Source organism: Tasmannia lanceolata, unplaced genomic scaffold (genome assembly GCF_043159265.1).
Source record: "Tasmannia lanceolata isolate RefF3 unplaced genomic scaffold, GAP_Taslan_0.1 ptg000003l, whole genome shotgun sequence".
Taxonomy (NCBI): domain Eukaryota; kingdom Viridiplantae; phylum Streptophyta; class Magnoliopsida; order Canellales; family Winteraceae; genus Tasmannia; species Tasmannia lanceolata.
In genome coordinates, this window is record NW_027518680.1 from 28,300,613 (window position 1) to 28,313,011 (window position 12,399).

At 47.0% G+C, this 12,399-nt stretch overlaps 18 non-coding genes across 18 annotated transcripts; all 18 read left to right on the forward strand.

Moving 5' to 3' along the window:
- The first annotated feature begins 29 nt into the window (after positions 1-29).
- LOC143874856 (5S ribosomal RNA) lies at positions 30-148 on the forward strand. Its single transcript, XR_013249524.1, has one exon. It is a non-coding gene; the product is annotated as a 5S ribosomal RNA (ribosomal RNA).
- Positions 149-745: 597 nt separating this feature from the next.
- Positions 746-864, forward strand: LOC143874286 (5S ribosomal RNA). Its single transcript, XR_013248971.1, has one exon. It is a non-coding gene; the product is annotated as a 5S ribosomal RNA (ribosomal RNA).
- Positions 865-1,461: 597 nt separating this feature from the next.
- On the forward strand, positions 1,462-1,580 carry LOC143873966 (5S ribosomal RNA). The gene has a single exon (XR_013248659.1). It is a non-coding gene; the product is annotated as a 5S ribosomal RNA (ribosomal RNA).
- A 597-nt stretch (positions 1,581-2,177) lies between these two features.
- On the forward strand, positions 2,178-2,296 carry LOC143875280 (5S ribosomal RNA). The gene has a single exon (XR_013249937.1). It is a non-coding gene; the product is annotated as a 5S ribosomal RNA (ribosomal RNA).
- A 597-nt stretch (positions 2,297-2,893) lies between these two features.
- Positions 2,894-3,012, forward strand: LOC143874857 (5S ribosomal RNA). The gene has a single exon (XR_013249525.1). It is a non-coding gene; the product is annotated as a 5S ribosomal RNA (ribosomal RNA).
- A 597-nt stretch (positions 3,013-3,609) lies between these two features.
- On the forward strand, positions 3,610-3,728 carry LOC143874814 (5S ribosomal RNA). The gene has a single exon (XR_013249483.1). It is a non-coding gene; the product is annotated as a 5S ribosomal RNA (ribosomal RNA).
- Positions 3,729-4,325: 597 nt separating this feature from the next.
- LOC143874991 (5S ribosomal RNA) lies at positions 4,326-4,444 on the forward strand. Its single transcript, XR_013249659.1, has one exon. It is a non-coding gene; the product is annotated as a 5S ribosomal RNA (ribosomal RNA).
- A 597-nt stretch (positions 4,445-5,041) lies between these two features.
- On the forward strand, positions 5,042-5,160 carry LOC143873640 (5S ribosomal RNA). Its single transcript, XR_013248342.1, has one exon. It is a non-coding gene; the product is annotated as a 5S ribosomal RNA (ribosomal RNA).
- Positions 5,161-5,757: 597 nt separating this feature from the next.
- LOC143874287 (5S ribosomal RNA) lies at positions 5,758-5,876 on the forward strand. Its single transcript, XR_013248972.1, has one exon. It is a non-coding gene; the product is annotated as a 5S ribosomal RNA (ribosomal RNA).
- A 597-nt stretch (positions 5,877-6,473) lies between these two features.
- Positions 6,474-6,592, forward strand: LOC143874289 (5S ribosomal RNA). The gene has a single exon (XR_013248973.1). It is a non-coding gene; the product is annotated as a 5S ribosomal RNA (ribosomal RNA).
- A 597-nt stretch (positions 6,593-7,189) lies between these two features.
- Positions 7,190-7,308, forward strand: LOC143874477 (5S ribosomal RNA). Its single transcript, XR_013249156.1, has one exon. It is a non-coding gene; the product is annotated as a 5S ribosomal RNA (ribosomal RNA).
- Positions 7,309-7,905: 597 nt separating this feature from the next.
- On the forward strand, positions 7,906-8,024 carry LOC143874290 (5S ribosomal RNA). Its single transcript, XR_013248974.1, has one exon. It is a non-coding gene; the product is annotated as a 5S ribosomal RNA (ribosomal RNA).
- A 597-nt stretch (positions 8,025-8,621) lies between these two features.
- On the forward strand, positions 8,622-8,740 carry LOC143874961 (5S ribosomal RNA). Its single transcript, XR_013249630.1, has one exon. It is a non-coding gene; the product is annotated as a 5S ribosomal RNA (ribosomal RNA).
- Positions 8,741-9,337: 597 nt separating this feature from the next.
- Positions 9,338-9,456, forward strand: LOC143874476 (5S ribosomal RNA). The gene has a single exon (XR_013249155.1). It is a non-coding gene; the product is annotated as a 5S ribosomal RNA (ribosomal RNA).
- A 597-nt stretch (positions 9,457-10,053) lies between these two features.
- Positions 10,054-10,172, forward strand: LOC143874291 (5S ribosomal RNA). The gene has a single exon (XR_013248975.1). It is a non-coding gene; the product is annotated as a 5S ribosomal RNA (ribosomal RNA).
- Positions 10,173-10,769: 597 nt separating this feature from the next.
- On the forward strand, positions 10,770-10,888 carry LOC143874292 (5S ribosomal RNA). Its single transcript, XR_013248976.1, has one exon. It is a non-coding gene; the product is annotated as a 5S ribosomal RNA (ribosomal RNA).
- Positions 10,889-11,485: 597 nt separating this feature from the next.
- On the forward strand, positions 11,486-11,604 carry LOC143874699 (5S ribosomal RNA). The gene has a single exon (XR_013249370.1). It is a non-coding gene; the product is annotated as a 5S ribosomal RNA (ribosomal RNA).
- Positions 11,605-12,201: 597 nt separating this feature from the next.
- LOC143874962 (5S ribosomal RNA) lies at positions 12,202-12,320 on the forward strand. Its single transcript, XR_013249631.1, has one exon. It is a non-coding gene; the product is annotated as a 5S ribosomal RNA (ribosomal RNA).
- Positions 12,321-12,399: the final 79 nt, after the last annotated feature.

The following is a 12,399-nucleotide window of genomic DNA, read 5'->3' on the forward strand; positions in this document are numbered from 1 at the left end:
TTATTACTTTGACAATGGAGAGGCATGCTGGGTGCGATCATACCAGCACAAATGCACTGGATCCCATCAGAACTCCGAAGTTAAGCGTGCTTGGACGAGAGTAGTACTAGGATGGCTGACCTCCTTGGAAGTCCTCGTGTTGCACTCCTGTCACTTTTTTCGGCTATCTATCACTTTTTTCGAACAATCTTTTGGTTCTAGAACGTCGATGCGAACTGAAACGCAAGTTCAGTGCGACGCCTCCTAGATTTCGGTTCGGATCTTTTTATTTTCTTCCGGATGGTGAATTCAAATACGTCCGGTCTTTATTATGGCGGGGTGATAGTGTCGTTTGATTCGATAAACGGAATTCGTTCTGACATTTCATTTACGGTCAAAATATAGCGGGTGTTTGTTTAGATTCAGTGAGGTACCGGCTATAGCGGATGAGTGTACTAGTGGATGCGAGTCAGGAATCCGGCCGGAAGGTGTTTACTGGCCGTGAGCTACCCCTGGTGAACAAATATCGTTCCGACGATTACTTTTGATCCGCCCATCAGTTCGTGGCGATTCATATATTGATTCGGGGGTACTCGGGAAGATTCATCGTGCGATGACAGCCCTGGCGGTCATCCGGCTACCCGACATGCTCGGATTGTCCATCCGATGTCATCTAGCAGGATTTTTTCGCACTTTCATTTAAACGGACTTCGTACGACAATGCGAATGGAAACTCTTTATTACTTTTACAATGGAGAGGCATGCTGGGTGCGATCATACCAGCACAAATGCACTGGATCCCATCAGAACTCCGAAGTTAAGCGTGCTTGGACGAGAGTAGTACTAGGATGGGTGACCTCCTTGGAAGTCCTCGTGTTGCACTCCTGTCACTTTTTTCGGCTATCGATCACTTTTTTCGAACAATCTTTTGGTTCTAGAACGTCGATGCGAACTGAAACGCACGTTCAGTGCGACGCCTCCTAGGTTTCGGTTCGGATCTTTTTATTTTCTTCCGGATGGTTAATTCAAATACGTCCGGTCTTTATTATGGCGGGGTGATAGTGTCGTTTGATTCGATAAACGGAATTTGTTCTGACATTTCATTTACGGTCAAAATATAGCGGGGGTTTATTTAGATTCAGTGAGGTACCGGCTATAGCGGATGAGTGTACTAGTGGATGCGAGTCAGGAATCCGGCCGGAAGGTGTTTACTGGCCGTGAGCTACCCCTGGTGAACAAATATCGTTCCGACGATTACTTTTGATCCGCCCATCAGATCGTGGCGATTCATATATTGATTCGGGGGTACTCGGGAAGATTCATCGTGCGATGACAGCCCTGGCGGTCATCCGGCTACCCGACATGCTCGGATCGTCCATCCGATGTCATCTAGCAGGATTTTTTCGCACTTTCATTTAAACGGACTTCGTACGACAATGCGAATGGAAACTCTTTATTACTTTGACAATGGAGAGGCATGCTGGGTGCGATCATACCAGCTCAAATGCACTGGATCCCATCAGAACTCCGAAGTTAAGCGTGCTTGGGCGAGAGTAGTACTAGGATGGGTGACCTCCTGGGAAATCCTCGTGTTGCACTCCTGTCACTTTTTTCGGCTATCTACCACTTTATTCGAACAATCTTTCGGTTCTGAAACGTCAATGCGACCTGAAACGCACGTTCAGTGCGACGCCTCCTAGCTTTCGGTTCGGATCTTTTTATTTTCTTCCGGATGGTGAATTCAAATACGTCCGGTCTTTATTATGGCGAGGTGATAGTGTCGTTTGATTCGATAAACGGAATTCGTTCTGACATTTCATTTACGGTCAAAATATAGCGGGGGTTTGTTTAGATTCAGTGAGGTACCGGCTATAGCGGATGAGTGTACTAGTGGATGCGAGTCAGGAATACGGTCGGAAGGTGTTTACTGGCCGTGAGCTACCCTTGGGGCACAAATATTGTTCCGACGATAACTTTTGATCCGCCTGTCAGATTGTGGCGATTCTTATATTGATTCGGGGGTACTCGGGAAGATTCATCGCGCGATGACAGCCCTGGCGGTCATCCGGCTTCCCGACATGCTCGGATCGTCCATCCGATGTCATCTAGCAGGATTTTTTCGCACTTTCATTTAAACGGACTTCGTACGACAATGCAAATGGGAACTCTTTATTACTTTGACAATGGAGAGGCATGCTAGGTGCGATCATACCAGCAGAAATGCACTGGATCCCATCAGAACTCCGAAGTTAATCGTGCTTGGACGAGAGTAGTACTAGGATGGCTGACCTCCTTGGAAGTCCTCGTGTTGCACTCCTGTCACTTTTTTCGGCTATCTATCACTTTTTTCGAACAATCTTTTGGTTCTAGAACGTCGATGCGAACTGAAACGCACGTTCAGTCCGACGCCTCCTAGATTTCGGTTCGGATCTTTTTATTTTCTTCCGGATGGTGAATTCAAATACGTCCGGTCTTTATTATGGCGGGGTGATAGTGTCGTTTGATTCGATAAACGGAATTCGTTCTGACATTTCATTTACGGTCAAAATATAGCGGGGGTTTGTTTAGATTCAGTGAGGTACCGGCTATAGCGGATGAGTGTACTAGTGGATACGAGTCAGGAATCCGGCCGGAAGGTGTTTACTGGCCGTGAGCTACCCCTGGTGAACAAATATTGTTCCGACGATTACTTTTGATCCGCCCATCAGATCGTGGCGATTCATATATTGATTCGGGGGTACTCGGGAAGATTCATCGTGCGATGACAGCCATGGCGGTCATCCGGCTACCCGACATGCTCGGATCGTCCATCCGATGTCATCTAGCAGGATTTTTTCGCACTTTCATTTAAACGGACTTCGTACGACAATGCAAATGTAAACTCTTTATTACTTTGACAATGGAGAGGCATGCTGGGTGCGATCATACCAGCACAAATGCACTGGATCCCATCAGAACTCCGAAGTTAAGCGTGCTTGGACGAGAGTAGTACTAGGATGGCTGACCTCCTTGGAAGTCCTCGTGTTGCACTCCTGTCACTTTTTTCGGCTATCTATCACTTTTTTCGAACAATCTTTTGGTTCTAGAACGTCGATGCGAACTGAAACGCACGTTCAGTGCGACGCCTCCTAGATTTCGGTTCGGATCTTTTTATTTTCTTCCGGATGGTGAATTCAAATACGTCCGGTCTTTATTATGGCGGGGTGATAGTGTCGTTTGATTCGATAAACGGAATTCGTTCTGACATTTCATTTACGGTCAAAATATAGCGGGGGTTTGTTTAGATTCAGTGAGGTACCGGCTATAGCGGATGAGTGTACTAGTGGATACGAGTCAGGAATCCGGTCGGAAGGTGTTTACTGGCCGTGAGCTACCCCTGGTGAACAAATATCGTTCCGACGATTACTTTTGATCCGCGCATCAGATCGTGGCGATTCATATATTGATTCGGGGGTACTCGGGAAGATTCATCGTGCGATGACAGCCCTGGCGGTCATCCGGCTACCCGACATGCTCGGATCGTCCATCCGATGTCATCTAGCAGGATTTTTTCGCACTTTCATTTAAACGGACTTCGTACGACAATGCGAATGGAAACTCTTTATTACTTTGACAATGGAGGGGCATGCTGGGTGCGATCATACCAGCTCAAATGCACTAGATCTCATCAGAACTCCGAAGTTAAGCGTGCTTGGGCGAGAGTAGTACTAGGATGGGTGACCTCCTGGGAAATCCTCGTGTTGCACTCCTGTCACTTTTTTCGGCTATCTACCACTTTTTTCGAACAATCTTTCGGTTCTGGAACGTCGATGCGAACTGAAACGCACGTTCAGTGCGACGCCTCCTAGCTTTCGGTTCGGATCTTTTTATTTTCTTCCGGATGGTGAATTCAAATACGTCCGGTCTTTATTATGGCGGGGTGATAGTGCCGTTTGATTCGATAAACGGAATTCGTTCTGACATTTCATTTACGGTCAAAATATAGCGGGGGTTTGTTTAGATTCAGTGAGGTACTGGCTATAGCGGATGAGTGTACTAGTGGATGCGAGTCAGGAATCCGGCCGTAAGGTGTTTACTGGCCGTGAGCTACCCCTGGTGAACAAATATCGTTCCGACGATTACTTTTGATCCGCCCATCAGATCGTGGCGATTCATATATTGATTCGGGGGTACTCGGGAAGATTCATCGTACGATGACAGCCCTGGCGGTCATCAGGCTACCCGACATGCTCGGATCGTCCATCTGATGTCATCTAGCAGGATTTTTTCGCACTTTCATTTAAACGGACTTCGTACCACAATGCGAATGGAAACTCTTTATTACTTTGACAATGGAGAGGCATGCTGGGTGCGATCATACCAGCAAAAATACACTGGATCCCATCAGAACTCCGAAGTTAAGCGTGCTTGGACGAGAGTAGTACTAGGATGGGTGACCTCCTTGGAAGTCCTCGTGTTGCACTCATGTCACTTTTTTCGGCTATCTATCACTTTTTTCGAACAATCTTTTGGTTCTAGAACGTCGATGCGAACTGAAACGCACGTTCAGTGCGACGCCTCCTAGGTTTCGGTTCGGATCTTTTTATTTTCTTCCGGATGGTTAATTCAAATACGTCCGGTCTTTATTATGGCGGGGTGATAGTGTCGTTTGATTCGATAAACGGAATTTGTTCTGACATTTCATTTACGGTCAAAATATAGCGGGGGTTTATTTAGATTCAGTGAGGTACCGGCTATAGCGGATGAGTGTACTAGTGGATGCGAGTCAGGAATCCGGCCGGAAGGTGTTTACTGGCCGTGAGCTACCCCTGGTGAACAAATATCGTTCCGACGATTACTTTTGATCCGCCCATCAGATCGTGGCGATTCATATATTGATTCGGGGGTACTCGGGAAGATTCATCGTGCGATGACAGCCCTGGCGGTCATCCGGCTACCCGACATGCTCGGATCGTCCATCCGATGTCATCTAGCAGGATTTTTTCGCACTTTCATTTAAACGGACTTCGTACGACAATGCGAATGGAAACTCTTTATTACTTTGACAATGGAGAGGCATGCTGGGTGCGATCATACCAGCACAAATGCACTGGATCCCATCAGAACTCCGAAGTTAAGCGTGCTTGGACGAGAGTAGTACTAGGATGGGTGACCTCCTGGGAAATCCTCGTGTTGCACTCCTGTCACTTTTTTCGGCTATCTACCACTTTTTTCGAACAATCTTTCGGTTCTGGAACGTCGATGCGAACTGAAACGCACGTTCAGTGCGACGCCTCCTAGCTTTCGGTTCGGATCTTTTTATTTTCTTCCGGATGGTGAATTCAAATACGTCCGGTCTTTATTATGGCGGGGTGATAGTGTCGTTTGATTCGATAAACGGAATTCGTTCTGACATTTCATTTACGGTCAAAATATAGCGGGGGTTTGTTTAGATTCAGTGAGGTACCGGCTATAGCGGATGAGTGTACTAGTGGATGCGAGTCAGGAATCCGGCCGGAAGGTGTTTACTGGCCGTGAGCTACCCCTGGTGAACAAATATCGTTCCGACGATTACTTTTGATCCGCCCATCAGATCGTGGCGATTCATATATTGATTCGGGGGTACTCGGGAAGATTCATCGTACGATGACAGCCCTGGCGGTCATCAGGCTACCCGACATGCTCGGATCGTCCATCCGATGTCATCTAGCAGGATTTTTTCGCACTTTCATTTAAACGGACTTCGTACCACAATGCGAATGGAAACTCTTTATTACTTTGACAATGGAGAGGCATGCTGGGTGCGATCATACCAGCACAAATGCACTGGATCCCATCAGAACTCCGAAGTTAAGCGTGCTTGGACGAGAGTAGTACTAGGATGGGTGACCTCCTTGGAAGTCCTCGTGTTGCACTCCTGTCACTTTTTTCGGCTATCTATCACTTTTTTCGAACAATCTTTTGGTTCTAGAACGTCGATGCGAACTGAAACGCACGTTCAGTGCGACGCCTCCTAGGTTTCGGTTCGGATCTTTTTATTTTCTTCCGGATGGTTAATTCAAATACGTCCGGTCTTTATTATGGCGGGGTGATAGTGTCGTTTGATTCGATAAACGGAATTTGTTCTGACATTTCATTTACGGTCAAAATATAGCGGGGGTTTATTTAGATTCATTGAGGTACCGGCTATAGCGGATGAGTGTACTAGTGGATGCGAGTCAGGAATCCGGCCGGAAGGTGTTTACTGGCCGTGAGCTACCCCTGGTGAACAAATAACGTTCCGACGATTACTTTTGATCCGCCCATCAGATCGTGGCGATTCATATATTGATTCGGGGGTACTCGGGAAGATTCATCGTGCGATGACAGCCCTGGCGGTCATCCGGCTACCCGACATGCTCGGATCGTCCATCCGATGTCATCTAGCAGGATTTTTTCGCACTTTCATTTAAACGGACTTCGTACGACAATGCGAATGGAAACTCTTTATTACTTTGACAATGGAGAGGCATGCTGGGTGCGATCATACCAGCACAAATGCACTGGATCCCATCAGAACTCCGAAGTTAAGCGTGCTTGGACGAGAGTAGTACTAGGATGGGTGACCTCCTTGGAAGTCCTCGTGTTGCACTCCTGTCACTTTTTTCGGCTATCTATCGCTTTTTTCGAACAATCTTTTGGTTCTAGAACGTCGATGCGAACTGAAACGCACGTTCATTGCGACGCCTCCTAGATTTCGGTTCGGATCTTTTTATTTTCTTCCGGATGGTGAATTCAAATACGTCCGGTCTTTATTATGGCGAGGTGATAGTGTCATTTGATTCGATAAACGGAATTCGTTCTGACATTTCATTTACGGTCAAAATATAGCGGGGGTTTGTTTAGATTCAGTGAGGTACCGGCTATAGCGGATGAGTGTACTAGTGGATGCGAGTCAGGAATACGGTCGGAAGGTGTTTACTGGCCGTGAGCTACCCTTGGGGCACAAATATTGTTCCGACGATAACTTTTGATCCGCCTGTCAGATTGTGGCGATTCTTATATTGATTCGGGGGTACTCGGGAAGATTCATCGCGCGATGACAGCCCTGGCGGTCATCCGGCTTCCCGACATGCTCGGATCGTCCATCCGATGTCATCTAGCAGGATTTTTTCGCACTTTCATTTAAACGGACTTCGTACGACAATGCAAATGGGAACTCTTTATTACTTTGACAATGGAGAGGCATGCTAGGTGCGATCATACCAGCACAAATGCACTGGATCCCATCAGAACTCCGAAGTTAAGCGTGCTTGGGCGAGAGTAGTACTAGGATGGGTGACCTCCTTGGAAGTCCTCGTGTTGCACTCCTGTCACTTTTTTCGGCTATCTATCACTTTTTTCGAACAATCTTTTGGTTCTAGAACGTCGATGCGAACTGAAACGCCCGTTCAGTGCGACGCCTCCTAGATTTCGGTTCGGATCTTTTTATTTTCTTCCGGATGGTGAATTCAAATACGTCCGGTCTTTATTATGGCGGGGTGATAGTGTCGTTTGATTCGATAAACGGAATTCGTTCTGACATTTCATTTACGGTCAAAATATAGCGGGGGTTTGTTTAGATTCAGTGAGGTACCGGCTATAGCGGATGAGTGTACTAGTGGATACGAGTCAGGAATCCGGCCGGAAGGTGTTTACTGGCCGTGAGCTACCCCTGGTGAACAAATATCGTTCCGACGATTACTTTTCATCCGCCCATCAGATCGTGGCGATTCATATATTGATTCGGGGGTACTCGGGAAGATTCATCGTACGATGACAGCCCTGGCGGTCATCAGGCTACCCGACATGCTCGGATCGTCCATCCGATGTCATCTAGCAGGATTTTTTCGCACTTTCATTTAAACGGACTTCGTACCACAATGCGAATGGAAACTCTTTATTACTTTGACAATGGAGAGGCATGCTGGGTGCGATCATACCAGCACAAATGCACTGGATCCCATCAGAACTCCGAAGTTAAGCGTGCTTGGACGAGAGTAGTACTAGGATGGGTGACCTCCTTGGAAGTCCTCGTGTTGCACTCCTGTCACTTTTTTCGGCTATCTATCACTTTTTTCGAACAATCTTTTGGTTCTAGAACGTCGATGCGAACTGAAACGCACGTTCAGTGCGACGCCTCCTAGGTTTCGGTTCGGATCTTTTTATTTTCTTCCGGATGGTTAATTCAAATACGTCCGGTCTTTATTATGGCGGGGTGATAGTGTCGTTTGATTCGATAAACGGAATTTGTTCTGACATTTCATTTACGGTCAAAATATAGCGGGGGTTTATTTAGATTCAGTGAGGTACCGGCTATAGCGGATGAGTGTACTAGTGGATGCGAGTCAGGAATCCGGCCGGAAGGTGTTTACTGGCCGTGAGCTACCCCTGGTGAACAAATATCGTTCCGACGATTACTTTTGATCCGCCCATCAGATCGTGGCGATTCATATATTGATTCGGGGGTACTCGAAAAGATTCATCGTGCGATGACAGCCCTGGCGGTCACCCGGCTACCCGACATGCTCGGATCGTCCATCCGATGTCATCTAGCAGGATTTTTTCGCACTTTCATTTAAACGGACTTCGTACGACAATGCGAATGGAAACTCTTTATTACTTTGACAATGGAGAGGCATGCTGGGTGCGATCATACCAGCACAAATGCACTGAATCCCATCAGAACTCCGAAGTTAAGCGTGCTTGGACGAGAGTAGTACTAGGATGGGTGACCTCCTTGGAAGTCCTCGTGTTGCACTCCTGTCACTTTTTTCGGCTATCTATCACTTTTTTCGAACAATCTTTTGGTTCTAGAACGTCGATGCGAACTGAAACGCACGTTCATTGCGACGCCTCCTACGTTTCGGTTCGGATCTTTTTATTTTCTTCCGGATGGTGAATTCAAATACGTCCGGTCTTTATTATGGCGAGGTGATAGTGTTGTTTGATTCGATAAACGGAATTCGTTCTGACATTTCATTTACGGTCAAAATATAGCGGGGGTTTGTTTAGATTCAGTGAGGTACCGGCTATAGCGGATGAGTGTACTAGTGGATGCGAGTCAGGAATCCGGCCGGAAGGTGTTTACTGGCCGTGAGCTACCCCTGGTGAACAAATATCGTTCCGACGATTACTTTTGATCCGCCCATCAGATCGTGGCGATTCATATATTGATTCGGGGGTACTCGGGAAGATTCATCGTACGATGACAGCCCTGGCGGTCATCAGGCTACCCGACATGCTCGGATCGTCCATCCGATGTCATCTAGCAGGATTTTTTCGCACTTTCATTTAAACGGACTTCGTACGACAATGCGAATGGAAACTCTTTATTACTTTGACAATGGAGAGGCATGCTGGGTGCGATCATACCAGCACAAATGCACTGGATCCCATCAGAACTCCGAAGTTAAGCGTGCTTGGACGAGAGTGGTACTAGGATGGGTGACCTCCTGGGAAATCCTCGTGTTGCACTCCTGTCACTTTTTTCGGCTATCTACCACTTTTTTCGAACAATCTTTCGGTTCTGGAACGTCGATGCGAACTGAAACGCACGTTCAGTGCGACGCCTCCTAGCTTTCGGTTCGGATCTTTTTATTTTCTTCCGGATGGTGAATTCAAATACGTCCGGTCTTTATTATGGCGGGGTGATAGTGTCGTTTGATTCGATAAACGGAATTCGTTCTGACATTTCATTTACGGTCAAAATATAGCGGGGGTTTGTTTAGATTCAGTGAGGTACCGGCTATAGCGGATGAGTGTACTAGTGGATGCGAGTCAGGAATCCGGCCGGAAGGTGTTTACTGGCCGTGAGCTACCCCTGGTGAACAAATATCGTTCCGACGATTACTTTTGATCCGCCCATCAGATCGTGGCGATTCATATATTGATTCGGGGGTACTCGGGAAGATTCATCGTACGATGACAGCCCTGGCGGTCATCAGGCTACCCGACATGCTCGGATCGTCCATCCGATGTCATCTAGCAGGATTTTTTCGCACTTTCATTTAAACGGACTTCGTACCACAATGCGAATGGAAACTCTTTATTACTTTGACAATGGAGAGGCATGCTGGGTGCGATCATACCAGCACAAATGCACTGGATCCCATCAGAACTCCGAAGTTAAGCGTGCTTGGACGAGAGTAGTACTAGGATGGGTGACCTCCTTGGAAGTCCTCGTGTTGCACTCCTGTCACTTTTTTCGGCTATCTATCACTTTTTTCGAACAATCTTTTGGTTCTAGAACGTCGATGCGAACTGAAACGCACGTTCAGTGCGACGCCTCCTAGGTTTCGGTTCGGATCTTTTTATTTTCTTCCGGATGGTTAATTCAAATACGTCCGGTCTTTATTATGGCGGGGTGATAGTGTCGTTTGATTCGATAAACGGAATTTGTTCTGACATTTCATTTACGGTCAAAATATAGCGGGGGTTTATTTAGATTCATTGAGGTACCGGCTATAGCGGATGAGTGTACTAGTGGATGCGAGTCAGGAATCCGGCCGGAAGGTGTTTACTGGCCGTGAGCTACCCCTGGTGAACAAATAACGTTCCGACGATTACTTTTGATCCGCCCATCAGATCGTGGCGATTCATATATTGATTCGGGGGTACTCGGGAAGATTCATCGTGCGATGACAGCCCTGGCGGTCATCCGGCTACCCGACATGCTCGGATCGTCCATCCGATGTCATCTAGCAGGATTTTTTCGCACTTTCATTTAAACGGACTTCGTACGACAATGCGAATGGAAACTCTTTATTACTTTGACAATGGAGAGGCATGCTGGGTGCGATCATACCAGCACAAATGCACTGGATCCCATCAGAACTCCGAAGTTAAGCGTGCTTGGACGAGAGTAGTACTAGGATGGGTGACCTCCTTGGAAGTCCTCGTGTTGCACTCCTGTCACTTTTTTCGGCTATCTATCGCTTTTTTCGAACAATCTTTTGGTTCTAGAACGTCGATGCGAACTGAAACGCACGTTCATTGCGACGCCTCCTAGATTTCGGTTCGGATCTTTTTATTTTCTTCCGGATGGTGAATTCAAATACGTCCGGTCTTTATTATGGCGAGGTGATAGTGTCATTTGATTCGATAAACGGAATTCGTTCTGACATTTCATTTACGGTCAAAATATAGCGGGGGTTTGTTTAGATTCAGTGAGGTACCGGCTATAGCGGATGAGTGTACTAGTGGATGCGAGTCAGGAATACGGTCGGAAGGTGTTTACTGGCCGTGAGCTACCCTTGGGGCACAAATATTGTTCCGACGATAACTTTTGATCCGCCTGTCAGATTGTGGCGATTCTTATATTGATTCGGGGGTACTCGGGAAGATTCATCGCGCGATGACAGCCCTGGCGGTCATCCGGCTTCCCGACATGCTCGGATCGTCCATCCGATGTCATCTAGCAGGATTTTTTCGCACTTTCATTTAAACGGACTTCGTACGACAATGCAAATGGGAACTCTTTATTACTTTGACAATGGAGAGGCATGCTAGGTGCGATCATACCAGCACAAATGCACTGGATCCCATCAGAACTCCGAAGTTAAGCGTGCTTGGACGAGAGTAGTACTAGGATGGGTGACCTCCTTGGAAGTCCTCGTGTTGCACTCCTGTCACTTTTTTCGGCTATCTATCACTTTTTTCGAACAATCTTTTGGTTCTAGAACGTCGATGCGAACTGAAACGCACGTTCAGTGCGACGCCTCCTAGGTTTCGGTTCGGATCTTTTTATTTTCTTCCGGATGGTTAATTCAAATACGTCCGGTCTTTATTATGGCGGGGTGATAGTGTCGTTTGATTCGATAAACGGAATTTGTTCTGACATTTCATTTACGGTCAAAATATAGCGGGGGTTTATTTAGATTCAGTGAGGTACCGGCTATAGCGGATGAGTGTACTAGTGGATGCGAGTCAGGAATCCGGCCGGAAGGTGTTTACTGGCCGTGAGCTACCCCTGGTGAACAAATATCGTTCCGACGATTACTTTTGATCCGCCCATCAGATCGTGGCGATTCATATATTGATTCGGGGGTACTCGAAAAGATTCATCGTGCGATGACAGCCCTGGCGGTCATCCGGCTACCCGACATGCTCGGATCGTCCATCCGATGTCATCTAGCAGGATTTTTTCGCACTTTCATTTAAACGGACTTCGTACGACAATGCGAATGGAAACTCTTTATTACTTTGACAATGGAGAGGCATGCTGGGTGCGATCATACCAGCACAAATGCACTGAATCCCATCAGAACTCCGAAGTTAAGCGTGCTTGGACGAGAGTAGTACTAGGATGGGTGACCTCCTTGGAAGTCCTCGTGTTGCACTCCTGTCACTTTTTTCGGCTATCTATCACTTTTTTCGAACAATCTTTTGGTTCTAGAACGTCGATGCGAACTGAAACGCACG